At 38.9% G+C, this 26,838-nt stretch overlaps 1 protein-coding gene and 1 pseudogene across 7 annotated transcripts in view; one reads left to right on the forward strand and one right to left on the reverse strand.

The window, feature by feature from the left end:
* The window catches only part of GRIA4 (glutamate ionotropic receptor AMPA type subunit 4), a 689,633-nt gene that overhangs the window by 630,917 nt on the left and 31,878 nt on the right, over window positions 1-26,838 (reverse strand). The gene's annotated exons all lie outside the window — the stretch shown is intronic.
* LOC147357258 (uncharacterized) lies at window positions 6,948-10,927 on the forward strand (annotated as a pseudogene).

Here is a 26,838-nt window from a genome sequence, read left to right on the forward strand (position 1 = left end):
ATTTTAAAGATGAATTTAAGTTCAGTATTGAAGTATTCAAAGTAAAAATGCTGAAACACTCTCAAAGATATTGTATTATGAACTAATATTGCTTTTACACATTAGAGCTCTATTTTTTATCTTTCTGATCTATTATGGTATATTATTAACAATGAATTCATACTGATTTCATCCTAAACTACTTTATAGTGTTTGTTTTCTGTATGTCAATAATAAGCTTAGTGCCTGAAGAATTACAAAAACTTCATTGTGACAATTTTGGTATTTGTAAGTAGCAACTATAAGAAGCATCTGTTTCTGCTTTATTGACTATGCTAAACTTTGACAGTGTTAATCAAAACAAACTATGAAAAATTCTTCAAGAGATTGAAATACCAGACCACCTTACCTGCCTTCTGAGAAATCTGTATGCAGGTCAACCAGCAACAGTTAGAAATGGACATGGGAAAGGAGTATATTGTCAAGGCCGTATCTTGTCTCCGTGCTTATTTAACTTATGCGGAATATATCATGAAAAACACGGGGCTGAAGCACAAGCCAGAATCAAGATTACTAGGAGAAATGTCAATAACTTCAGATATGCAAATGACAACATCTTCATGGCAAAAAGTGAAAAGGAACTGAGGAACCACTTGATGAAAATGAAAGAAGAAAGTGGAAAATCTGGCTTAAAACTCAATCTTCAAAAAACTATGATCATGGCACCTTGTCCTATCACTTCCTGGCAAATAGATGGGGAACAATGGAAACAGTGATGGATTCTATTTTCTTGGACTCCAAAATCACTGCAGATGGCGACTGCAGCTGTGAATTTAAAAGATGCTTGCTCCTTGGAAGAAAAGCTATGACCAACCTAGACAGCATATTCAAAAGCAGAGACATTACTTTGCCAACAAAGGTCCGTCTAGTCAAAGCTATGTTTTTTCCAGTAGTAATGTGTGGATGTGAGATTTGGACTGTGAAGAAAGCTGAGTGCCAAAGAATTGATGCTTTTGAATTGTGGTGTTGGAGAAGACTTTTGAGAGTCCCTTGGACAGCAAGGAGATCAAACTTGTCAATCTTAAAGGAAATCAACCCTGAATATTTATTGGAAGGACTGATGCTGAAGCTGAAGCTCCAATACTTTGGCCACCTGATGCGAGGAACTGACTCATTGGGAAAAACCCTGATACTAGGAAAGATTGAAGGCAGGAGAAGGGGACGACAGATGAGATGGTTGGATGGCATCACTTACTCAATGGACATGAGTTTGAGCAGGCTCCAGGAGTTGGTAATGGACAGGGAAGCCTGGCATGCTGCAGTCCATGGGGTCACAAATAGTTGGACAGAACTGAGCGACTGGACTGAACTGAACTGAGGTAGCAAGTGACCTTTATTAACCTATTCAGCACTTTTCACATTAACATCAACTTTTTTTGATAAGCAGTACAGCATGTGTATAGCACTGAAGATCGTGGGCTCTGGAGCCAGGCCACCCAAGGTGGAACCCAAAACCTGCCTCTCATAATCTGTAACACCTTGGGCAAAGCTGTTAGCTTTCTGCAATCTATAAGTATAAAGTGGCCATAATAACACCTACTCAAGGGGTTGTTAAAACCTAGAAAAATTTTCTCCATTTTTGGCTCTGTCCTTCCCTCCTTTTTAATTCCAGAATCTTTCTCTCTCTCTCCATCCCTCCTTTTATGCCTTCTTTTGGTATTCTCTAAGATCTCTGCAAATATATATATTTTTAAACTCTCTGAGCCAATTGAATAGACCATGTTTTCTTCAGAATACAAAACATTTTTTACAACATAAATGTTATATTTTATAATTGAGGGTATCAAATTATATTTTATGACAAAATTTTTACCATCTTATTTTTTTAATTTTCTTGATTTCCTTAATATTCTCTTTAATTTCTATCAGTTATGTTACAATTTACATATTCTTTAACTTTCTAGTAATTTGGAGGATAACTTGTCACTCTAAATAATGTGCTTATTTCTTAATGTACCAACTTTAGCTGTTAACAGTGTTTATTATAACTCACTCCACTCTGAAATGTACTTACTAGTCTGCACTTTTGAAACAAATTGTTTTCTGGTAACAGTGAATTTAATTTAATTTACTATTATACTTTATTTTAAGAATTAAAGCTTCTTCCACTTTCAATAATGATTATTAGAGTTTATGACTAATTATTGTTTAAATCCATCATCCTAGCTCAGTTGGTAAAGAATCTGCCTGCAATACTGGAGACCCAGGTTTGATTCCTGGGTCGGAAAGATCCCCTGGAGAAGGAAATGGCAATCCATGACAGTATTCTTGCCTGGAAAATCCCAAGGACAGAGGAGCCTGGCAGGCTACTGCTGGAGTCCAGCTCCAGTAGCCAGGGATTCAACCTGAAGAGATGAATGGTGTTGGCGGGAGAAATGAGGCAGCCTCTCAGTTTTTTTGGACTGCCTCATTTCTCTCGCCGACACCATTCATCTCTTCAGGTTGAATCCCTGGCTGCTGGAGCTGGACTCTGGCAAGTGGCACCCAGAGCAGGGGATACTAAGAGTAAGTAATTTAAGATTGTAACGCGGGACGGTTAGGATTGTACCTGTGGGTGGCCTGCACCCCTCTGCAGTTTAGGCAGGGTGAGAAGGGTACAGAATGAATAAGAATATTCTCTAGAAGAATGAGTTTCCCTACATCTAAGAATATATAAATGTTTATTGAAATATTACTTCATATGTTAGCCCATAGAGGCATTAAAGTAAGCACAGGAAGACTATCTAAATTCCTACGTTTGTTTTATACTTTGCATGGGCCAGAAAAGGTTCCTGTAGATGCTTTTGCTCTGTGGAATATGATTAGAAATGTCTTGGACCCCATCATGAGGCTGTTAGATAGCCTAGGGGTGAGGCTATAGTGGTGGATGGTGGGTCTCCACCTTCTGCACAGATCATGTTTTCTGCCATTGATGAAGAAAAGGAGAGAGACTGTGCTCTACCTCCCGAGGAAGGAGAGGGCTTACAGGATTCTGAGGCCCGGCACCCTGGCGAGCCCCCTCCCCCTCTACGCAAACCTTTAAAAATTCATCCACCACTTTCTGATTTAAGGCGATCGCCACCACCTCTGCTTGTGCCTCCCAGGGCCCAGGAGTTCCCCACTTTGCCTCCAAAGCCTCCCAGAGCATTGCCTAAGGCTGAGAAAGATAAAGAATTTTTTTGAAACAAAGGAGCTTTTAAAGCAGAGGATGCACAATATACAGAGCCTGCTCCTTGGAGAAAACCTCCTCGGGGGGGCCTCACCCAGGCTAAAATAAAAAAAAAAAAGAGAGAGAGAGATTAATCATAATGGAAATGATTCTACAAATAAAAAATGTTTCTCTTGTGGCCAAATGGGGCATTTTTGTTGGCAATGTCCTGCCAAGCAGGGACAATAAGCTGTGCCAATACAGACTAATACCAACCCCCCAAAGGCACTTTGCCCCCAATGCCAGAAAGGGCGTCATTGGGCAAAGGACTGCAGATCTAAATTTCATAAGGATGGGACTACTCTCACCCCCCAAGTAGAGGGGGGTAATTTTTCCCAGTTTCAGGGAAATGGGCAGCAGGGGCAGCCCCAGCCCTGGACAACAATAGGGGCAGCAGCATTGAATCCCATTGTCCCCTTTGTCCCATCCCAGAACTCCTCAGAGCAACCCCATGTAGCGCAGGACTGGACCTCAGTTCCACCACTGCAACAATATTAACCCCAGACATACCGGTTACTACGATTCCAACAGGAGTGGAGGTCCCCTGCCTGAGGGCATTGTAGGACTTGTGCTAGGGCGTAGCTCGCTTTCCCTTCTAGGAATTTCGGTGGTGCCTGGTGTAGTAGATTCTGATTATACTGGGGAAATTAAAGTTTTGATCTCACCACCTACTAAAACTGTGCAAATTGATAAAGGTCAAAAAACAGCACAGCTTTTGCTTTTACCTTAATATCAGACAGGAAAAATCTTGACTTTTCAAGCTAGGGGCCCCAGAGGATTTGGATCCAGTGATCTAGCTTTTTGGGTGCAGGAAATTACAGCTTCTAGGCCTTTAAAAATCTTTTAATTCAAGGAAATAAAATGTCAGGGCTGTTAGATAATGAAGCAGACGTCTCTTGCATTGCTAGAAAAGATTGGCCCTCATCCTGGCGGACATGCTTGACCAGTGCTACCTGGGAGGAATAGGGTCAGTGCCCTCAGTTGCTAAGAGGTCACAAATTTTGACATGATCAGATGAGAAGGGGGCACAAAGCACTTTTTGTCCATATGTGGTTCCTTCACTACCTTTTTCTTTATGGGGGAGAGATATATTACCTCAGATGGGAATGCTTTTATATAGCCCAGATGAAAAGGTTACTAATCAAATGCTGCAAATGAGGTATAATCCATCACCAGATGGTCAACATCGAAAACAGATTGATTGTATTCTTTGCAGCCAAAGATGGAGAAGCTCTATACAGTCAACAAAAACAAGACCAGGAGCTGACTGTGGCTCAGATCATGAACTTTTTGCCAAATTCAGACCTAAATTGAAGAAAGTAGGGAAAAACACTAGACCATTTAGGTATGACCTAAATCAATTCCCTTACGATTATACAGTAGAAGTGAGAAATAGATTTAAGGGACTAGATCTGTTAGATAGAGTGCCTGATGAACTATGGACTGAGGTTCATGACATTGTACAAGAGACAGGGATCAAGACCATCCCCATGGAAAAGAAATGCAAAAAAGCAAAATGGCTGTCTGGGGAGGCCTTACAAATAGCTGTGAAAAGAAAGAAGTGAAAAGCAAAGGAGAAAAGGAAAGATATAAGCATCTGAATGCAGAGTTCCAAAAAATAGCAAGAAAAGATAAGAAAGCCCTCCTCGGTAATCAATGCAAAGAAATAGAGGAAAACAACAGAATGGGAGACTAGAGATCTCTTCAAGAAAATCAGAGATACCAATGGAACATTTCATGCAAAGATGGGCTCGATAAAGGACAGAAATGGTATGGACCTAACAGAAGCAGAAGATATTAAGAAGAGGTGGCAAGAATATACCGAAGAACTGTACAAAAAAGATCATCATTACCTAGATAATCACGATGGTGTGATCACTCACCTAGAGCCAGACATCCTGGAATGTGAAGTCAAGTGGGCCTTAGAAAGCATCACTATGAGCAAAGCTAGTGGAAGTGATGGAATTGCAGTTGAGCTATTTTAAATCCTGAAAGATGATGCTGTGAAAGTGCTGCAATCACTATGCTGGCAAATTTGGAAAACTCAGCTGGGGCCACAGCACTGGAAAAGGTCAGTTTTCATTTCAATCCCAAAGAAAGGCAATGCCAAAGAATGCTCAAACTACTGCACAATTGCACTCGTCTCACATGCTAGTAAAGTAATGCTTAAAATTCTCAAAGCCAGGCTTCAGCAATACGTGAACCGTGAACTTCCAGATGTTCAAGCTGGTTTTAGAAAAGGCAGAGGAGCCAGAGATCAAATTGCCAACATCCACTGGATCATGGAAGAAGCAAGAGAGTTCCAGAAAAACATCTATTTCTGCTTGATTGACTATGCCAAAGCCTTGGACTGTGTGGATCACAATCAACTGTGGAAAATCCTGAAAGAGATGGGAATACCAGACCACCTGACCTGCGTCTTGAGAAATCTGTATGCAAGTCAGGAAGCAACAGTTAGAACTGGACATGGAACAACAGACTGGTTCCAAATAGGAAAAGGAGTACGTCAAGGCTGTATATTGTCACCCTGCTTATTTAACTTCTATGCAGAGTACATCTTGAGAAATGCTGGGCTTGAAGAAGCAAAAGCTGGAATCAAGATTGCCGGGAGAAATATCAAAACCTCAGATATGCAGATGACACCACCCTTATGGCAGAAAGTGAAGAGGAACTAAAAAACCTCTTCATGAAGGTGAAAAAGGAGAGTGAAAAAGTTGGCTTAAAACTCATCATTCAGAAAACGAAGATCATGGCATCTGGTCCCACCACTTCATGGCAAATAGATGGGGAAACAGTGGAAACAGTGTCAGACTTTATCTTTTTGGGCTCCAAAATCACTGCAGATCGTGACTGCAGCCATGAAATTAAAAGACGCTTCCTCCTTGGAAGGAAAGTTATGACCAACCTCGATAGCATATTCAAAAGCAGAGACATTATTGTGCCAACAAAGGTCCGTCTAGTCAAGGCTATGGTTTTTCCTGTGGTCATGTATGGATGTGAGAGTTGGGCTGTGAAGAAAGCTGAGCAGCGAAGTATTGATGCTTTTGAACTGTGGTGTTGGAAAAGACTCTTGAGAGTCCCTTGGACTGCAAGGAGATCCAACCAGTCCATTCTAAAGGAGATCAGCCCTGGGATTTCTTTGGAAGGAATGATGCTGAAGCTGAAACTCCAGTACTTTGGCCACCTTATGCGAAGAGTTGACCCATTGGAAAAGACTCTGATGCTGGGAAGGATTTGGGGAAGGAGGAGAAGGGGATGACAGAGGATGAGATGGCTGGATGACATCACTGACTGGATAGACGTGAGTCTGAGTCAACTCCCGGAGTTGGTGATGGACGGGGAGGCCTGGTGTGCTGCAATTCATGGGGTCGCAAAATTCGGACACGACTGACTGAACTGAACTGAAAGATCAGTAGGGAAATGTTTCGCCATTAGAGGTGGTTCCTAACAAGAATAGAGAAGGTCTGGGATATTCAAATTTATCCTAGAGGCTGTTGCTCTTGCTGCCGACCCTATTACCTGGAAATGTGATGATCTGGTATGGTTGGAGCAATGGCCTTTAACAGCTGAAAAGTTGCAGGCAGCTGAGGATTTAGCTATGGAACAACTGGCAGCCAGCCATATAGAGCCTTCTAATAGCCCCTGGAATACTATTTTTGTTATTAAGAAAAAATCAGGAAAATGGAGATTGTTACAAGATTTGAGAGCTATAAACGCAACTATGGAATACATGGGGCCCTCCAGCTGGGCCTCCCTTCCCCAGTTGGCTGTGCCTTTTCAGTATAATGTTATAGTTGTAGATCTACAGGATTGTTTCTTTGCCAATCCCCTGGCTGTCCAGGATTGTAAACGGTTTGCCTCCAGTCTCCTTTCAGCTAATTTTAAACAGCCCTATAGAAGGTTCAATGGAAGGTTTTGCCTCAGGGAATGAAAAATAGCCCCACCTTGTGTCAGAAATTTGTAGACCAAGCTGTGCAAAATGTTAGAGGAAAGTATAAAGATCTATATTTGATATATTTTACGGATGATATTTTGACAGCTCATAAGGACAGAGCCTTGTTGCAACAAATTTTATCTGAATTGATTGAGGCCTTGGGAAGCTGGGGTTTAAAGATAGCTCCATATAAGATACAAGTAAATCCTCCTTTTTCTTATTTAGCGATGGTATTGAATACCCATATCGTGAGCCATCCCCTTTTGCAGCTGTGGAGAGATCGTACTAACTTTAAATGATATCCAGAAATTATTAGGGGATATTAATTGAATATGCCTACATTTAAAACTGACTACTGCAGATTTGAAGCCTCTGTTTGATTGCTTAAAAAGTGATCCTGATCCCAGTTCTAAGATAAAGTTGACTAGTGAGTCAGACTCGGCTCTTATTAAAGTGGATGAGGCTTTAAATGATCAGTTAATTAGGGTTAATATTACCACAGGATGGGACTTAATTATTCTCACCACAGAGCATACACCTACAGGATGCTTGTGGCAAGAAGGCCCATTGGAATGGCTCCATCTACCAGTGACCCCAAGAAAAATAGTTTTGTCTTATCCTAGCTTGGTGGCACAATTAATTATAAAAGGTAGAAAAAGAAATGTGGAACCTTTTGGAAAAGAAGTAGCAAATATAGTGATTCCATTCAATAAGGATCAACTGCAATTTCTTTTACAAAATAGTGATGATTGGCAAGTTGCCCTGATAGATTTCAGGGGTCAAATTTTGTTTCATTTGCCCTCAAGCCCCCTATTGCATTTTTTGAAAACACATCCAGTAATTTTTCCAAAGAAATTTTCTATTCAACCTTTGGAAAGGGCAATTTTAGTTTTCACAGATGGTTCCTCTAATGGTAAAGCAGTCACAATTATTGATGGAAAATCCCATGTTCAGGTAACTGAAGAGACATCGGCCCAGAGAGGTGAGTTGAGGGCGGTTATTTGGGCTTTTCAACATTTGAGAGATCGTATCTTCAATCTTTTGACTGACTCCCGATATATTGTAGGGTTGTTTCCTCATATTGAGACTGCTAATACTCCGGAAAATAAGACTACCATCTTCTCCTTGTTATTTGATTTACAGAAGGAGATTAAGCATAGAGATAAAAAATATTTTGTGGGACATATTAGAGCCCATTCCGGCTTGCCCAGCCCTTTACATGAAGGAAATGCTTTGACAGATACATTAACTAAAGTAATTGCTTTAAACTTACATGAAAAGATTGACAAGGCCAAAGATTGTCACAAAATGCACCATCAAAATGCAGCTGGTTTAAGGTATGAATTTCATATCCCTAGGGAAGCAGCTAGAAAAATAGTTAAGTTATGTACAAATTGCCCAACATTTAATCCATCTCCACCATTAGGAGTAAATCCTCGAGGCCTTAGGCCTAATGCTCTCTGGCAAATGGATGTAACTCATATCCCGGCCTTTGGAAAACTGTCCTTTGTGCATGTTACCATAGATACCTTTTCTCATGTTATTATAGACTCTGCTAGATCAGGTGAAGCAACAAGAGATGGAATTCAGCGCTTGTTTCAATGCTTTTTTCCAAATAGGACTCCCAGAACAGATAAAAACAGATAATGCCCCAGCTTATACTTCTGCTGCTTTTTTTAATTTACATTTTATTTTATTTATTTTTTATATGAAAGTAATATTTATTTTTTTATTTTTTAAGTTTAAATTTATTTATTTTAATTGGAGGTTAATTGCTTTTAAGAGATTTTGTCAACAATTTTCCATAGTACATTCAACAGGAATACGTTATAATCCCCAAGGCCAAGCCATAGTGGAAAGGGCGCACCAGACTTTAAAAAGTCAGATAGCTAAATTAAGACAGGGAGAATTTAAATATTCCTCTCCATATCATGTTTTAAACCATGCTTTGTTTGTAATTAATCATTTAAACGTGGACACACGGACAGACTGCAATGATGAGACACTGGACTCCTGAAGGGGCTATGACTCAGCCTCTGGTTAAGTGAAAAGACCTCTTTACAGGAGAGTGGAAAGGGCCAGATATACTGCTAACTTGTGGGAGAGGGTACGCTTGTGTGTTTCCACAGGATTCCACTTCTCCTGTTTGGACCCCTGAGGTTACTAAAATCCCTGAAGTCCTGGAGTCTGGGACCGAAAAAAGATGGGGAGACCAGAAGCTCATTGAGTCCAGACCTGAGGGAGCCAAGGAAACGCCAAAGGGCGAGTGATCTTTCACCTGAGGCTTTACTGCTAGTACATCACTTCAGGCACCTGGCACTTCAGGAGAGACATGCTGATCGAGTTCAACCGTATTCTGCCCCACCTCATTGCTGTCATGGTACTTAAACAATCACCTCCAGCATAGTACCAACTTGGGGCCAGCTAAAACATCTCGCTCAGCAGGCTGAAGAATTAATAGAAAGGGGGAGACATGAGGCCACTCCTATGGTAATGTTTGTGGCTATGCTTGCTGTGTTGCCTTGTCAGCCGAGGCCCTCCAGAGCAGAAAAAGTTTATTGGGCCTATTTGCCTAATCAACCTTCTTTCCAGCCTGTTGATTGGATGAATGAGCCCTTTCGTGTTTTTGTTAATGATACTCTTCTTTTGGGCGGGGCTTCCATCTATCCTAATAATGTTAAAACAGTGGTCAGCACTCCCTTCAATTTTTCAGGCATATCCATTTATCCACCTATTTGCTTTGCCATACCTTCCTGTTTACAAGGAGCATCTCCAGTTTTGAATGGATGCTTTAGCACTTCCTTGAAAGGCATGCTTACTGATTCTCTGAGAAGCGAAGGCAAGAGAGACTTTTGGTCTTTACCACTGCTGATGCCAGGGGCACAAGAAAGGTTATTTGATGCCTTAAAAAAGGCAGCCCCTCATTTAAAGGACTATCTGAGCTGTGCACCCCCCACTTCAGACTCTGATGTACAAGAACTATAGGCCTGGGAAAGCATAAGCAGAATTTCTGGCTTTCCTTGTTGGAAAGAATTCATATATGCCATAAAGTTATCTATTCCCATTGCTGCCACCAGACATTTTCTGAAAGGGGGTGCCCCTATCTTTCGAATCAATGATGGGGCTTGATTTATGTAGAACCTTATAGGTCCACATGGAATAATTCATTTCTCTCTATGCCTTTAGTAATTACTAGGTGGCATGCTAATGGATGGGTTCCTCCTTTAGTGAGCTTCGATGGAATGGGTCCCATGCAGCCTGAGTTATGGAAAGCATTGGCTGCTATGGCACCTGTGATTTTACATAGACTTTTAAATGAACAAAGATATATTGTATGGGCCTGCGCACATTCTCTTTATGCCTTTTTGTTGGCCAGAAATCAGAGTGATTTGGAAGTTCCTGAAGGAGAAACTGTTTACAGTGTTATATGTGTGAATTGTTTTATATCAAATTGTGTTGATGGGAATGATTATAATAATTATAAGGCTGTGATGATTGTAAAGCAACCACCATATTTGATGGTTCCTGTCCAATTAGAGGGACAATGGTTTGATGATTATGCATTGAAAGTTTTATATGAATTTAATAGCTTAATTTCTCAACCTAAGAGATTCATTGGAGCTCTGGTTGTGGGAATAACTGCTTTGATTGCCATAATTGCATCAGTCACGGTTTCTGCTGTTGCCCTGTCAAAAGAAGTGCATACGGCCTCGTTTGTCAATCAGCTGTCCAAAAATGTCTCCGTAGCTCTTACTACACAGGAAATTATAGATAAAAAAATAGAAAATAAGATCAATGATTTAGAAGAAGCAGTTATGCTTATGGGGCAAGAAATTACAAATTTAAAAATTAATTGTCTTTAAGGTGCCATGCTAAATTTAAATGGATGTGTGTTACCCCTCTACAAGTGCATGAGTACATGCACTCTTGGGAACACATTAAAAATCATATTTTAGGCGTCTGGAATCATTCAGATTTTAGTATTGGTATTTCTAAGTTACATCAGAATATTCAGAATATGAAGCAGGTGGAGTCTGACTTATCCTCTCAATGGCTTTTTAATTCCCTCTTTGATAATCTGGAGGGATATCTTTCCCATGGATCCTTTCTACAATAATGATTAATGCGGCCATGTCCTTATGCCTGTTAGTTCTGATTTGTGTAATGGCCCCGTGCCTTTTCAGAATACTCAGCCGAAGTGTTTCTGCTCTATCTATTGAGTTTCATGCTGCTGCTACTACTGCTAAGTCACTTCAGTCATGTCCAACTCTGTGCGACCCCATAGACGGCAGCCCACCAGGCTCCCCTGTCCCTGGGATTCTCCAGGCAAGAACACTGGAGTGGGTTGCCACTTCCTTCTCCAAGGCATGAAAGTGAAAAGTGAAAGCGAAGTTGCTCAGTTGTGTCCTACTCTTAGCAACCCCATGGAATGCAGCCTACCAGGCTCCTCTGCCCATGGGATTTTCCAAGCAAGAATACTGGAGTGGGTTGCCATTGCCTTCTCCAACTGAGTTTCATACCTATGCTCTAAAAAATAAAAAGGGGGAGATGTCAGGAGCCGCATTAGGCATATGGACAAAATGGAGACACGGCCCCAGAACCCTCTCCTCATTCTGCAGGCACGGTCCCAGGATGAATGAACTAGGCCTTGTAATTCTGACTTGTTTTTTCCTCTTGTCAGCTGAGTTGACTGAAAAGGAATATTAAGGTGCTTATTGTTCTTGAGAGGAGCATGAGAAGGCACAAAACCATCTGCAGGGTGCTCAGAGAATAATTTATAAAGTTAACCATTGACATTTGTTTAAGGACTTTTACAACAGAGTGTTCCAGAATGAGCACATAGGCCACAGCTTGAGGCCATAGGAGGGGTTTCTATCTGAAGCCTATATGTGAGGAAAATGTTTATGGCAAAGGAGTTTACTGAATTTAGGGCTTAGAAATAATTTAAATAGTTAGAAGTTAAAGATTTAAGGAATGTTGTAAAGTTAGCATATTTTACTATAGCTTATAGAAGTTAGGAATTTTTAGAGACACTATAGCTAGAAGCCTTTTTAAGAGATAGTGAGCTCAGGATGTTAGGGGCAAACAGGATTTAGGAAGATAAGTAGTAAACTGAGGAATGTAGCATGAGTTACAATGTAATCACAAGTTAGCTATAGGACACATTAGAGGAGATAGATAATAGATAATAAGGCTGATTCCAAGAGAGTCACTGAAGCAGGAACTCGGTTTGAAGAGCAACAATGATTTATGGAGATAATAAACCTGGGATAGGGGAAACTGAAAATGTCAAGCCTCTGACCTAATGTTTTTGTAAAAGTATAAAAGAAAATCTTAAACTTGAAATAGGCAGTCCAAGAATAATCTCTTCAGGTTAAATCCCTGGCTGCTGGAAGCTGGACTCTGGCAGACTACAGTCCATAGGTTCACAAGAGTCAGACACGACTTAGTGACTAAACCACCACCATTGTTTAAATAATTACATTTAACTCCAGATCTTCAATATCATAAATTTCCAAATAAGCTTAATTATTTTATAAAATGTTTGTTTACTGAAATACATACTCTAATATTATTTTTAGAAAGAGAAAAGTTGTGATTTATGTCTTAATTTATTGCATTTTTGATATTTTTTTTATATTTGAGTAACCATACAGTTGGGAGAAGGCAATGGCACCCCACTGCAGTATTGTTGGCCAGAAAATCCCATGGATGGAGGAGCCTGGTAGGCTGCAGTCCATGGGGTCGCTAAGAGTCAGACACGACTGAGCGACTTCACTTTCCCTTCCCACTTTCATGCATTGGAGAAGGAAATGGCAACCCACTCCAGTGTTCTTGCCTGGAGAATCCCATGGACGGAGAAGCCTGGTAGGCTGCAGTCCATGGAGTTGCACAGAGTTGGACACGACTGAAGTGACTTAGTAGTAATAGTAGTAACCATACAGTTAGTATGGGCTTCCCAGATAGCACTAGTGGTAAAGAGCCTGCCTGCCAATGCAGGAGACTTAAGAGACCCAGGTTCAATTCCTGGAAGATTCCCTGGAGGAGGGCACATCAACCCACTTCAGTATCCTTGCCAGGATAATTCCATAGACAGAGAAGCCTGGCTGGCTACCATTTACAAGGTTGCAAAGAGTTGGACAGGACTGAAGCGACTCAGCACACAACACATACAGTTAATGAGAGAGTTAATTCTTAGGTAGGTTGATAAGGAGTACAGGGCCCTCAGGGAGGAGAAAAGGACAAGCCTTTTTTTTTTTTTTTCTTTTCCCCACATTCCTTCGTCTCAGTCATATAAGACAGTTTTTGTCTTGAGCTCTGAGTTGTTATGGCAACAATCTATTTTCCCTAAAACTAACTTTCTTTAAGCTCAGAGCTAATGATTACACAGGCAAAGGCAATGGCACCCCGCTTCAGTACTCTTGCCTGGAAAATCTCATGGATGGAGGAGCCTGGTAGGCTGCAGTCCATGATTACACAAGAAAACAACATATTCTTGCTCAAGGGTATGTTTTTCCTTAAGCTCAAAGAATGCTCAAACTACCACACAATTGCACTCATCTCACACGCTAGTAAAATAATGCTCAATATTCTCCAAGCCAGGCTTCAGCAACACGTGAACCATGAACTTCCAGATGTTCAAGCTGGTTTTAGAAAAGGCAGAGGAACCAGAGATCAAATTGCCAACATCTGCTGGATCATCAAAAAAGCAAGAGAGTTCCAGAAAAACATCTACTTCTGCTTTATTGACTATGTCAAAGCCTTTGACTGTGTGGATCACAATCAACTGTTGAAAATTCTGAAAGAGATGGGAATACCAGACCACCTGATCCGCCTCTTGAGAAATCTGTATGCAGGTCAGGAAGCAACAGTTAGAACTGGACATGGGACAACAGACTGGTTCCAAATAGGAAAAGGAGTACATCAAGGCTGTATATTGTCACCCTGCTTATTTAACTTCTATGCAGAGTACATCATGTGAAATGCCAGACTGGATGAAGCAAAAGCTGGAATCAAGATTGCTGGGAGAAATATCAATAACCTCAGATATGCAGATGATGCCACCCTTATTGCAGAAAGTTAAAAAGAACTAACAAGCCTCTTGATGAAATTGAAAGAGAAGAGTGAAAAAGCTGACTTAAAACACAACATTCAAAAAATGAGGATCATGGCATCCAGTTCCATCAATTCCTGGCAAATATATGGAGAAACAATGCAAAGAGTGAGAGACTTTATTTTCCTGGGCTCCAAAATCACCTCAGATGGTGACAGCAGCCATGAAATTTAAAGACATTTGCTCCTTAGCAGAAAAGCTATGACAAACTTACACAGCATATTAAAATCAGAGACATTACTTTACCTAAAAAGTTCCATCTAGTCAAAGCTATGGTTTTTCCAGTAGTCATGCATGGATGTGAGAGTTGCATCATAAAGAAAACTGAGCACCAGCGAATTGATGCTTTTCAACTGTGATGTTGAGGAAGACTCTTGGACTGCAAGGAGATCAAACCAGTCAATCCTAAAGCAAATCAGTCCTGAATATTCATTGGAAGGACTGATGCTGAAGCTGTAGGTCCAATAGTATGGCCACCTGACGGGAAGAATCAACTCATTGGAATGATGGTGGGAAAGATTGAAGGCAGGAAGAGAAGGGGATGGCAGAAGATGAGATGGTTGGATGGCATCACCGACTCAATGGACATGAATTTAAGCAAGCTCTGGGAGTTGATGATGGAAAGGGAAGGCAGGCATGCTGCAGTCTATGGGGTCCCAAAGAGTCAGACACAACTGAGCAACTGAACTTAACTGAACTGAAAACAAATACATTATTTTTATTAAAAACAAATATCAATTGTAAGGGAGATCACATGAAGGAGTAGGAAGATGCTGAGCTCACCTCTCCAGTGAAGACATCAAAAATACATCTACAAATCTGGAGACTGTCAGTATAGCTTTTCTACAACCAAAGCTGTAAAGAAAGATCCATATGAAACCAAGTAATTTAAGGAAGGAGGTCAAGTCCCACACCCCTAGCAGAGGACATGAAAGAGAAGGGACATATCAGGGGCTCAGGGAATGAGTGATTCAAGTCACATATTGTGTACTCCATGCCTGGGATCTGACACTGGGAAAATGAGTCCTCTTAGCTGGTTTGAAAATCACTGAGAACTTACCAGGGGGCTGTCAGAAACTGAATGTGCATATGCTTATTCCTGGGAACAACATAGAGGCAGTAGATTGAAAACTGGTCTGACCAGCTTGTTAGGATCCCTCCAGCCCAAAGGTTAGCCAATCCTGGGCACCTGCTCCAGCTCCTCCTGCTCCAGCATTGTTTTCAACTAGGGCAGAGGTGACACTGCAAATGAGGGTGTGCACAACTAGAAGGGACAGAGCTAGCTTGCACCAGACAGTGTCTCTGAACATGGCAAAAAAAAAAAAATATTAGCAGCACTTATACAGAAGCAGTATTGGAAACTGCCTGGGACTCTGAATCACTGGCCAGGACCACCACAACTGGTACCCCAGACTACACAGGGTGCCCACTTCATCCCTCTTGCTCAGGTATTGCTCTGCCCTAGGGGGAACGCTGTCATTAGCAAGGAAAGTGCACAACTTAGAAGGAACATCTCAGAGATGATTCTGAGGGTTTCTACTCTAGCACCCTGGGCCCTGCCACCACCTCAGTAAAGTGGTGACTGCTCATGAGTGTAGGGAAAGCCCTGGCTCAAACCTTAGTCTGGCCTAGTCTCTCCGTGTTTACTCCTTGCCTCCCAACGAAGTGGCAGGTGTCAGAACATTCTGGGGGAAGATGTTACCTGTGCTAACTTCAGATCCAGATCTCCTACCACAGCCACTGGACACATGCAGACAACAGAGTGGTCCCCACATAAAAGTATATCCCTATAAGATCAGAATAAGTAACTATTTTATCTTATTATCTTATTTCATAAAGAAGGAAAGTTAAAAAAAATGGGAAGACAGAAAAATGCATTTCAAATGAAAGAGTAATAAAGATCCCTGAAAAAAATCCTAATAAAAAAGAGATAATTTACCAGATAAAGAGATCAAAGCATTTAGTAATAAGAATGCTAAAAGAAACAGTCAGAGCTGAAGAAAACAATAACTAAAAGGAAATCTACACTAGAAGGAGTTAACAGCAAAGGAGGTGATACAAAGGAATGTATAAAAGTGCTAGAAAATAGAATAGAAGTCACCCAATCAAAACAGCGAACAAAAAGAAGACATTTTCAAAAATAAGTATATTGTACAGATTGTTTGGACAACATCAGACACACAAACATTCTTATTATAAGGGTCCAAGAAGGAGAAGAAAATTAAAAAAAAAAAAGGTTGAAAGTATATTTTATAAAATTGTGACTTGCAATTTCCCAAAACTACAGAAGGAAACAGATTTCCAGGAATAGGAAGCAAAGAGAGTCTCAGGCAAGATGAACTCAAAGAGACCTATACCTAGACATTTCATAAATGGCAAAATCAATAGGTAAAGATAATTTTAAAAGCACCACACAGGCATGTAAAAGGGGACACCCATAAGGCCATCAGCCTATTTTTAAAAGAGACTTTGCAGGACAGAAGCGAGTGGCATGATGTAATGAATCCTGAGAGGGAACACCCAGGGCCTATGATACACACACCATGGCCATCATATTCAGAGCTGAAGGGGAGAGGGGAGTTATCAGACATGCAAGGGTTAGAGATTTCATCAACACTGGCCCAGCCTTACAAGAATTATTAAAGGCTCTTCTTCGGGTGGAAAATAAAAGGCTACAGGAAGAAGAATGCATAGAAATGGAAACTGACAATCATACAATAATATTTGGGGACTTAAACATCCATAAGGAAACACTAATCTTAAATGACACATTAATTATTGGATTATTCTCAGGAATAAACATATGCATATTCAGTTTCTTATAGCCCCCTGGTAATGATTTTCAAACTAAATAGAAATCCCACTATAAAGAAGTGTGAAATAACCTGCACATACAATAAATGGTTAAGAGTTAGACATGAAGATGCAAAATACAATGTTAAATATATGAAATGTAGGGGAGGCGAATAAACATTTAAATCTTCCAGAATATGAACTTAAATAACTATCAATTAAAACAAGTAAATATAGATCAACATGTAGCTATAAGTCAACATTACCTCAAGAAATATACATATATATATATATATATATAGAGAGAGAGAGAGACCTACCTAAAAAAATATATTATATGCATATATATGTATGTATGTATAGAGACTTACCTCAAGAAATAAGAAAAATCTCAAATAAACAACCTAACCATCATGAATTAGAAAAAGAGCAAAGCTTAAAGTTCAGCAGAAAGAAGGAAATATTAAAACCAAAAGCAACAGAAATAATCAACAAAACCAAGAGCTGTCTTGTTAGAATAATTAACAAAATTGCTAGGCCTCTAGACCAGCTTATAGAGGGGAAAAAAAAAAAAAGAGAGAGAGAGAGAGAGAAAAGACATAAAAAGATAAAAGAGGAGAAATTACAACTGGTATCACAGATATACAAAAAAAAATCATAAGAAAATAAATACTATGAACAGTTATGCCATCAAATTGGACAAAGTAGAAGAAATGGGTAAATTTCTAGAAACATACAATATTCCAAGACTGATTCAGAAAGAAACATACAATCTCAACAGATTGATCACTAGTAGTGAAATTGAGCTGATAACCAAAAATCTCCCAGAAAATAAAAGTCCAGGACCAGATGACTTCACAGGGGAATTCTACCAAACATATAATGAGCTAATATCTATCTTTCTTAAACTATTCCAAAAATTTATAAAAAATGATCACCCCAAATTTCATTATATGAGACGAGCCTATCATTACCCTGATAGCAAAACCAAAGACATAATAAGAAAAGGAATGTTATAGGCCAATATCTTGGATGAATATAGATGTAAAAATACTCAGCAAAATAGAGCAAACCAAATTAACAATATATAAAAAGGATCATGCAACATGATCAAGTGGAATTTATTCAAGGGGTATAAGGATGGTTCACTATCTGGAAATCAATGAATGTGATATACTACATTAACAAAGGGAAGGGTAAAAATCATCTCAGTTGATGCACCAAAAAAATGTGACAAAACACATTCAACATTCAATCATTATAAAAACTCTCATCAAAGCTATTATAGAGGGAACATATCTCAAAGTAATAAAGACTTTATGAAAAATCTACAGCTAACATCACAATTAACATTGAAAAATAAAAAAAAATCTTCCTTTAAAATTAAGAAAGAGTCAAGATGCCCACTTCCATCACTTTTTAAACATAGTATTGGAAGTCCTAGCCACAGCATTCAAAACAGAAAAAGAAATTAAAAAAAAAAAAATTAAATTGGAAAAGAAAAAGTAAAACTGTCACTATTTGAAGATGGTATGCTATTACATGTAAAAAGCATAAAGTTTCCACCGAAAACTATTAGAACTCAGAAATTAATGAGGCATCGTTGAAGGATCTGATAAATATACATAAATCTGTTACTTTTCTGTACATTAATAATGAACTATAAGAGAAAGTAAGAAAACAATTTTATTCAAAATTACCTCAGAAAAAGTAAAATACATAAAAATATACTTAACCAAGGAATGCCAGCAAATTTGGAAAACTCAGCAGTGGCCACACGACTGGAAAAAGTCAGTTTTCATTCCAATCCCAAAGAAAGGCAATGCCAAAGAATGCTCAAATACTGCACAACTGCAGTCATCTCACACGCTAGTAAAGTAATGCTCAAAATTCTCCAAGCCAGGCTTCAGCAATATGTGAACCATGAACTTCCTGATGTTCAAGCTGGTTTTAGAAAAGGCAGAGGAACCAGGGATCAAATTGCCAACATCCGCTGGATCATGGAAAAAGCAAGAGAGTTCCAGAAAAACATCTATTTCTGCTTTATTGACTATGCCAAAGCCTTTGACTGTGTGGATCACAATAAACTGTGGAAAATTCTGAAAGAGATGGGAATACCAGACCACCTGATCTGCCTCTTGAGAAATTTGTATGCAGATCAGGAAGTAACAGTTAGAACTGGACATGGAACAACAGACTGGTTCCAAATAGGAAAAGGAGTTCGTCAAGGCTGTATATTGTCACCCTGTTTATTTAACTTCTATGCAGAGTACATCATGAGAAACATTGAACTGGAAGAAACACAAGCTGGAATCAAGATTGCCGGGAGAAATATCAATAACCTCAGATATGCAGATGACACCACCCTTATGGCGGAAAGTGAAGAGGAACTCAAAAGCCTCTTGATGAAAGTGAAAGTGGAGAGTGAAAAAGTTGGCTTAAAGCTCAACATTCAGAAAACGAAGATCATGACATCTGGTCCCATCACTTCATGGCAAATAGATGGGGAAACAGGGGAAACAGTGTCAGACTTTATTTTTCTGGGCTCCAAAATCATTGCAGATCGTGACTGCAGCCATGAAATTAAAAGACGCTTACTCCTTGGAAGGAAATTTATGACCAACCTAGATAGCATATTCAAAAGCAGAGACATTATTTGCCAACAAAGGTTCGTGTAGTCAAGGCTATGGTTTTTCCTGTGGTCATGTATGTGAGACTTGGACTGTGAAGAAGGCTGAGCACCGAAGAATTGATGCTTTTAAACTGTGGTGTTGGAGAAGACTCTTGAGAGTCCCTTGGACTGCAAGGAGATCCAAACAGTCCATTCTGAAGGAGATCAGATCCAAAGGATTTCTTTGGAAGGAATGATGCTAAAGCTGAAACTCCAGTACTCTGGCCACCTCATGTGAAGAGTTGACTCATTGAAAAAGACTCTGATGCTGGGAGGGATCGGGGGCAGGAGGAGAAGGGGACGACAGGAGATGAGATGGCTGGATGGCATCACTGACTCGATGGACGTGAGTCTGAGTGAACTCCGGGAGTTGGTGATGGACAGGGAGGCCTGGCGTGCTGCGATTCATGGGGTTGCACGGAGTTGGACATGACTGAATGACTGATCTGATCTGATCTGATACTCTGAAATCTATAATACATTGATAAAGAACATTAAAGATGATACAAAAAAAAAGTAAAATATCCTAAATTCATGGTTGGATTGATTGATATTATTAAAGTGACCATATTATCCAAAGCAACCTACAGATTCAATGCAATTCCCATTAAAATGCCATGAAACTTTATAAAGAAGTCAAAATGATAATCTGAAAATTCATAGATAACCATAAAAGACCCCTCATAACCAAAACAATCTTGAGAAGAAAGAATAAAATTGGAGACATTATGCTTCCTGACATCAGACCATACTACAAAGCTACAGTCATGAACACAATATGGTGGTAGTACAGAAAAGACATATAGATCAATGGGATAGGATAGAGAGCCCAGAAATAAACCCACACACTTATGGTCAATTAATCTATGACAAAGGATACATATCTATTTAATGGAATATTACCCATCCTTAAAAAAAGTTTGAAATCTTGCCATTTGTTACAGTATGGATGGGCCTAGATGGTATCATATCAAGTGAGATAAGTCAAAGAAAGACAAAATACCATATAATTTCACTTATATGTGGAATCTAAAATATATTCTGAGAGATGCATATAACAAACAAGTTGTTGCTGGAGGGGCAGGAGTTAGAAGATGGGAGATTAGTGAAATGAGTTAGAAAGATTCAGAGACACAAACTTCCAGTTATAAAATAAATGAGTAAGAAAATGAAATGTGAAGCATGGGGAATATAGTCAACAATATTGTAATATCTTTGCATAGTGACAATGATAACTGGACTTATTGAGATCATTTTGTAATGTATAGAAATACTGAATCACTGTGTTGTAGATCTGGAACTAGCATAATATTGTAGTTATTATAAATAACATTTCAAGAAAAGAAAGATAATCAGTGTACTTAATCATTAATATGATTAAATAAATATTCCCTTTCCCATAAAGTGTGAGATAAGAACTATTTCCTGCTTTATTTATGAAAATTTGTTTTCTCTCTTTGTTGTTCTATTGTTTTCAGGGAAAATGAAGGCATGGTTAGTGAAATACTGAGTGTTCATGTAAATATTTTCTGATTATCTACTACTTGTAGTACCTTAATTTGAGAACTGAGAGTATATAATAGAAAATAATATGTGGACAACTTCAGTAATAAAAAACGTAAAAGATGAGGGAGAAGAAAAATGAATACTGAATATTACCCTGAAAAAGCTAAAGAAAGAGAGTTCAAATAATTCAAAGAAAGCTGGATAAAGAAAGAAAGTACTTCCTTCCAGGAGTAGAGATGAAGTGAAAACGGTAGTTCACTATAAGTTATGGAGGTTAAAGTGTGAAAATCTAAGGTCAATGAAGAGACTTTGAAAGATTACGGTAAATGAAAATAGTGAGTTTTCACTATTAAAACTTTAAAAAAAGGTTAAATAATAGAAGATGTTATTTCAAAAGTGATACAAATACTTGCAGTAATAAAATATATAGAAAAAAATACTCTCAAAGGTGAAAATTCCTAAGAAGAAAAATTATTTGATAATATCACTGCTTTGTAACTATTGCATTTATTTAAAAAATGAATTTATGTATTTTTTTTTACAGAATAAAGTAATAAGATTTAGAACAATAGGTGTTCAGCAAATTCAAGGAATCTGAAATACTGAGTGTTAATGTAAATATTTTCTGATTATCTACTACATGCAGTACCTTAATTTTAGAACTTAGAGTATATAATAGAAAAGAATATGAGGACAACTTCACTAATAAAAAAGGTAAAAGATGAGGGAGAAGAAAAATGAAGACTGAATGTTACCCTGAAAAAGCTAAAGAAAGAGAGTTCAAATAATTCAAAGAAAGCATATACACTGTGCTTATTGGGTATTTTTTTGTGCATACTCCAGGCGTTGATGGTGGTGCTAAGTTGTTCAGTCATGTCCCATTCTTTGCGACCCCATAGACTTTAGTCCACCAGGCTCCTCTGTCCATGGAATTCTCCAGGCAAAAATACTGGGGTGGGTAGCCATTCCCTTCTTCAGGGGGGTCTTCGCAACCCAAGGATCAAACCCAGGAGAATTGCAGGAGGATTCTTTACTGCTGAGCTACCGGGAAGCCCAGGCCTGGATAGCCTCTAGTTAACACAGTGTTTCTTAACCATCTTTTCCACCTCATCTCTCCATATTCATATCAGCATGATCTGTCTGCTGTTTTGGTTTCACGTCAATTCACCATCAATAGTGTTTCAACTTCAGGATTTCTTTGGGAGAGGAACCGCACAATTTCACTCTTGCATAACAACATGGCATAAAAGCTACTCTAGTTCTTTCAGAAAAATCAACCTATATCGCCTACCAAGTGACAGTGAAATTAGTTCAAACTTACATGATGTATTGGTAAAAAAAATATAGCTGTGGTGGATTCATGTTGATATATGGCAAAACCAATACAATATTGTAAAGTTAAAAAATTAAATATATATATATATATATATACTATTATAAGACTTCAGGATCTCAGGTAATGTGCTGATTCAATTCTAGCCAAGTACTGTAGGAACTCAGCCCCTCTGCCTCTGTGCTTTATTTGAAATGACTCATTGTTGAGAGATACTGTCATCCAGGTCATCATTTTAGAATTTTTCTTTACAATGATTTAATGGATTAAATAAACATCCTTTCACCTAAGCATATGTTTACAATGACATTGTCACAACAGTGGGGAAATATCACCATATGGTGTGCATTATATGAGGGTGGACTTTAGGCTGCAGACGTCCAAAACCTTGGAACACTAGGGAAAATGGCTGGGGCACTCTTTTCCAGGTTAGCCCTGAAAATGTATAGATTACTATAAAGAAAAGAAAGGGATGAAAATATATGACATTTTGATTTGGTATGTAGCTCAGGTGGGGTAAGAAATGTAAGACTCTGAATAAAAAGTCACTTTGAAAATCAAAGGTGTGATGGAAAATGATGAAGTATTCTTGAGGGATAAAATGAAGAGACCAGTTTATTAGGAAAAAACCTAGAAAAGTATACTATTTATACTTCTTCAAATTTTATTCACTATTGCCTTAAAATGTACATTTCACGAACATTATCTTCTTTTAAAAACATGAAAATTTTATACTGTTAGACATTCCACATGGGGACTCATCTAATAACAATAACTAATGGAAAGCAAGAAGGCATTTGTCTTTTACTTTCTATGTATTAGAAGCTGCTCACTTTGTATTCCAAAACTGCTTTTAAATGCCATCACATTTAAAGGATTCCAATAAATAAGAGCCAGTGTTTAGCATTGCACACACTCACGGTAACAGAAACATGAAGCAGAGGTGCCTCTAGTTTGATGTGGATCACCAGCTCTCAGGTTCTCTGGAAGCACTCTCTCAGATGAGAGAGATGATTGTGCTGTTCCTTCCTGTTTCTTAGTACATGCAATAATGTATATATGCTTTTTTAGGATTTGATTTTATGGAGAATAGTTGAAATAAGGTTAGATTCTACTGTGATATTTAACTTGTAAATAAGAATGTGAGAAATAGTCCATACTGGTTCATATTCAAGGCCAAAATCTGCCATTAGCCACTAATACAATTTCAAGTGCAATGATGGTGAGGGTCACTTGAGGGAATTTTTTGGCTGGGAGTCTGTGTGGAATGCTGCCACAGCTCAGCCAGGCAAAAAGGCTCTTCTCATGCCTCTAATGATCTGTGAAATGGCATGAACCCAGGATGAGACTCACCTCTGTGAGTCCCACAGAAATTACAAAACGTCCTTCATAGTTTTTCCTTTGTTAAAAACGTAATTTCCACAATTCCTATGTCAGTTTTACTTAGCCACTTCTCCTAGAGTAAAACCAAAGAAATTTATAATACACATTTTTATGCTTGACACTTAACTGTGAAACCATGATTTATCAGTGCTATTGCAGCTCTTCTTTATATTGTATTTCCCCTTACAATATTGTTTTCTTTCTCCTAAGTCACAAATTACATATTTCTTAGTATAGTTGTAATTCAAATACTGACACTATATTTTACTTTTCGCTGTTAATTTCCTGTGGAGAGGTTAATTCCCCTGCTTCTATTTTGTGTTCCAAAGAAAATTAAAGATACTTTATTTCTGAAGTTTCTGACAGCGCTTTTTTATAGAATGTTTAAATATGATTCCTGTATCTGATTGTAGATATTTAAGAAAAAGACACAAGGTGTAGTTTTAACTGGCAACACACTTATCAGAAACTCTGTAAATCATCCAACTTTTGAAACATTGTAACATACTATACATGTGTGAGGTATTATCACAGCTCTACAGACAAAGGTATGCATATTCTTCAAGCCTCAGTCCAAAATTACACACCCCCAAAATCATTTAGTAAAAATGCTGATGCATGGACTACAGAGTGTGCACTTTTAAAAATTGGTTTTTATGAAAACTTTTCCAACATTCACCTATACCTAGAATATCTAACAATGTTTTAGTTTCACAATCATGCAGCCAGTCCAAAAGATTATTTTCCACATATGGTATTACGTAAGCATACAAAGGCAACCTAAGAAATTTGGGGACTGTCATAATCTGAGATATTAAATAGTGGAAATTTTAAGTCTGTGTAGTCTATTGCAGAATAGAAAACATAGAATCTGGAGTCAGAAGATTTCAGTTTGTAGTCCATTTACTGGCTGAGGGATCTTGGGCAAGTAGCAAAATAATCATAGTCACAGTGGGATTGATCCATGCAGGAGGTACTATGCTAGGCACTTTACAAGCAAAATCTCCATCAAAGCTCACAGGAGCCCTTCAGGTTCCTACTATTTTCCCTGTTTTGCAGATCAGGAACCTAAGACTCAAAAAGGTTCAATAATCTGCTTAAGTCCATGATGTCTAGGAAGTGGCAGAAACCATTTTCAGCCAAAGAGCACTAAGCTCCAGGCTAGTGCTATGAGTCCCAGGTTTCAGATTAATATTTGTAGTTATTTCTCAGGGTTGCATTGAAAATAAAGTAACATAAGCTGTATGAGAGGTTTTATAAATTATAATATTGTTGTCATTTACATGATTTCAAAAAGTGTTTTCCAGATTTGGATTCTGATTTTGTTATTGAACTAGGTCTGGAATATAGTTCTTTGACTTAAATAGTCTGAATTTCTGTGGCTCAAGAGATCTCCAAACTCCACTTCAAAACTCCAGTGCAATTACACTTGATTTGTGGACTCACAGCTTGAGTAATAATGCAAATCTATAGTCAAAAATATTTCCTGAGTTTACTACAATTTGCATACTGGCCACTCCAGTACTCTTGCCTGGAAAATCTCAAGGACAGAGGAGCCTGGTGCACTGCAGTCCATGGGGTCGCTAAGAGTTGGACACGACTGAGCGACTTCACTTTCACTTTTCACTTTCATGTATTGGAGAAGGAAATGGCAACCCACTCCAGTGTTCTTGCCTGGAGAATCTCAGGGATGGGGGAGCCTGGTGGCTGCATAGCCCAGTCTATGGGGTCGCATAGAGTCAGACACAACTGAAGAGACTTAGCAGCAGCAGCAGCAGCAGCCATGTTCTATGTTCAGGGGATAAAACAAAACGTATCTGGGGGGGGGGGGGGGAGGGGGGAAACATAGCTGGAAACTCTGTCCAGGAGAAGCTTATACTCTACTAAGCAGATTTACAACTTGCTGCAGAATTTGTAAATTTATACTTTGGAATCTGTTTATTTGAATTTGAAAACCAGAAAAATACATACTTTAGATTAATGGTCCACAATATTTTGGTCCCAAATATCCAGGGACCAGTTTCATGGAAGACAATTTTTCCAGGGACCATGGTGAGGGGGATGGTTTCAGGATGATTCAAGTGCATTACTTTATTTTGCACTTTATTTCTATTATTATTGTATCAGTTCCACCTCAGATCATCTGATATTAGATCCCAGAGGTTGGGGACTCCTGTTTTAGATAGATATGTAAAAATCTTCTAAGAAATGGCAATACTGAACTTCCACAGTGGCCCAGTGGTTGAGAATCTGCCTGCCAGTTGGGGGAACATGGGTTTGATCCCGGTCCAGGAGAATTTCACGTGCCACAGGACAACTAAGCCCATGAGCCACAGCCACAGAAGCCCGTGTGCCCTAGAGCCCATGCTCCACAACCCGAGAAGCCACCACGATGAGACGCCCATGCACCACACCTAGAGAGTAGCTCCCACACTCCACAGCCAGAGAAAGCCCACACACAGCAATCAAGACCCAGAGCAGCCACAAGTAATTAACTTTCAAAAAGAAATGACAACACTGTCAGTCATGAAAATCAATGACTCCCGACCAAAAAATATCAACATTGACTTTAAGATAATTTTCAAGCAGATATACACATGTGTGGAATTGTAAATTTCTTCTATTAAAATTGTACTTTTCATTAAGCTCATTTAGTAATTAACTGCAGCCATGAAATTAAAAGACGCTTACTCCTTGGAAAGAAAGTTATGACCAACCTAGATAGCATATTCAAAAGCAGAGACATTACTTTGCCAACAAAGGTTTGTCTAGTCAAGGCTATGGTTTTTCCTGTGGTCATGTATGGATGTGAGAGTTGGACTGTGAAGAAGGCTGAGTGCCGAAGAATTGATGCTTTTGAACTGTGGTGTTGGAGAAG

The sequence above is a fragment of the Bos grunniens genome, chromosome 15, assembly GCF_055505025.1.
Source record: "Bos grunniens cultivar Pamir isolate PY7600 chromosome 15, Bosgru_T2T1.0, whole genome shotgun sequence".
Classification (NCBI taxonomy): Eukaryota; Metazoa; Chordata; class Mammalia; order Artiodactyla; family Bovidae; genus Bos; species Bos grunniens.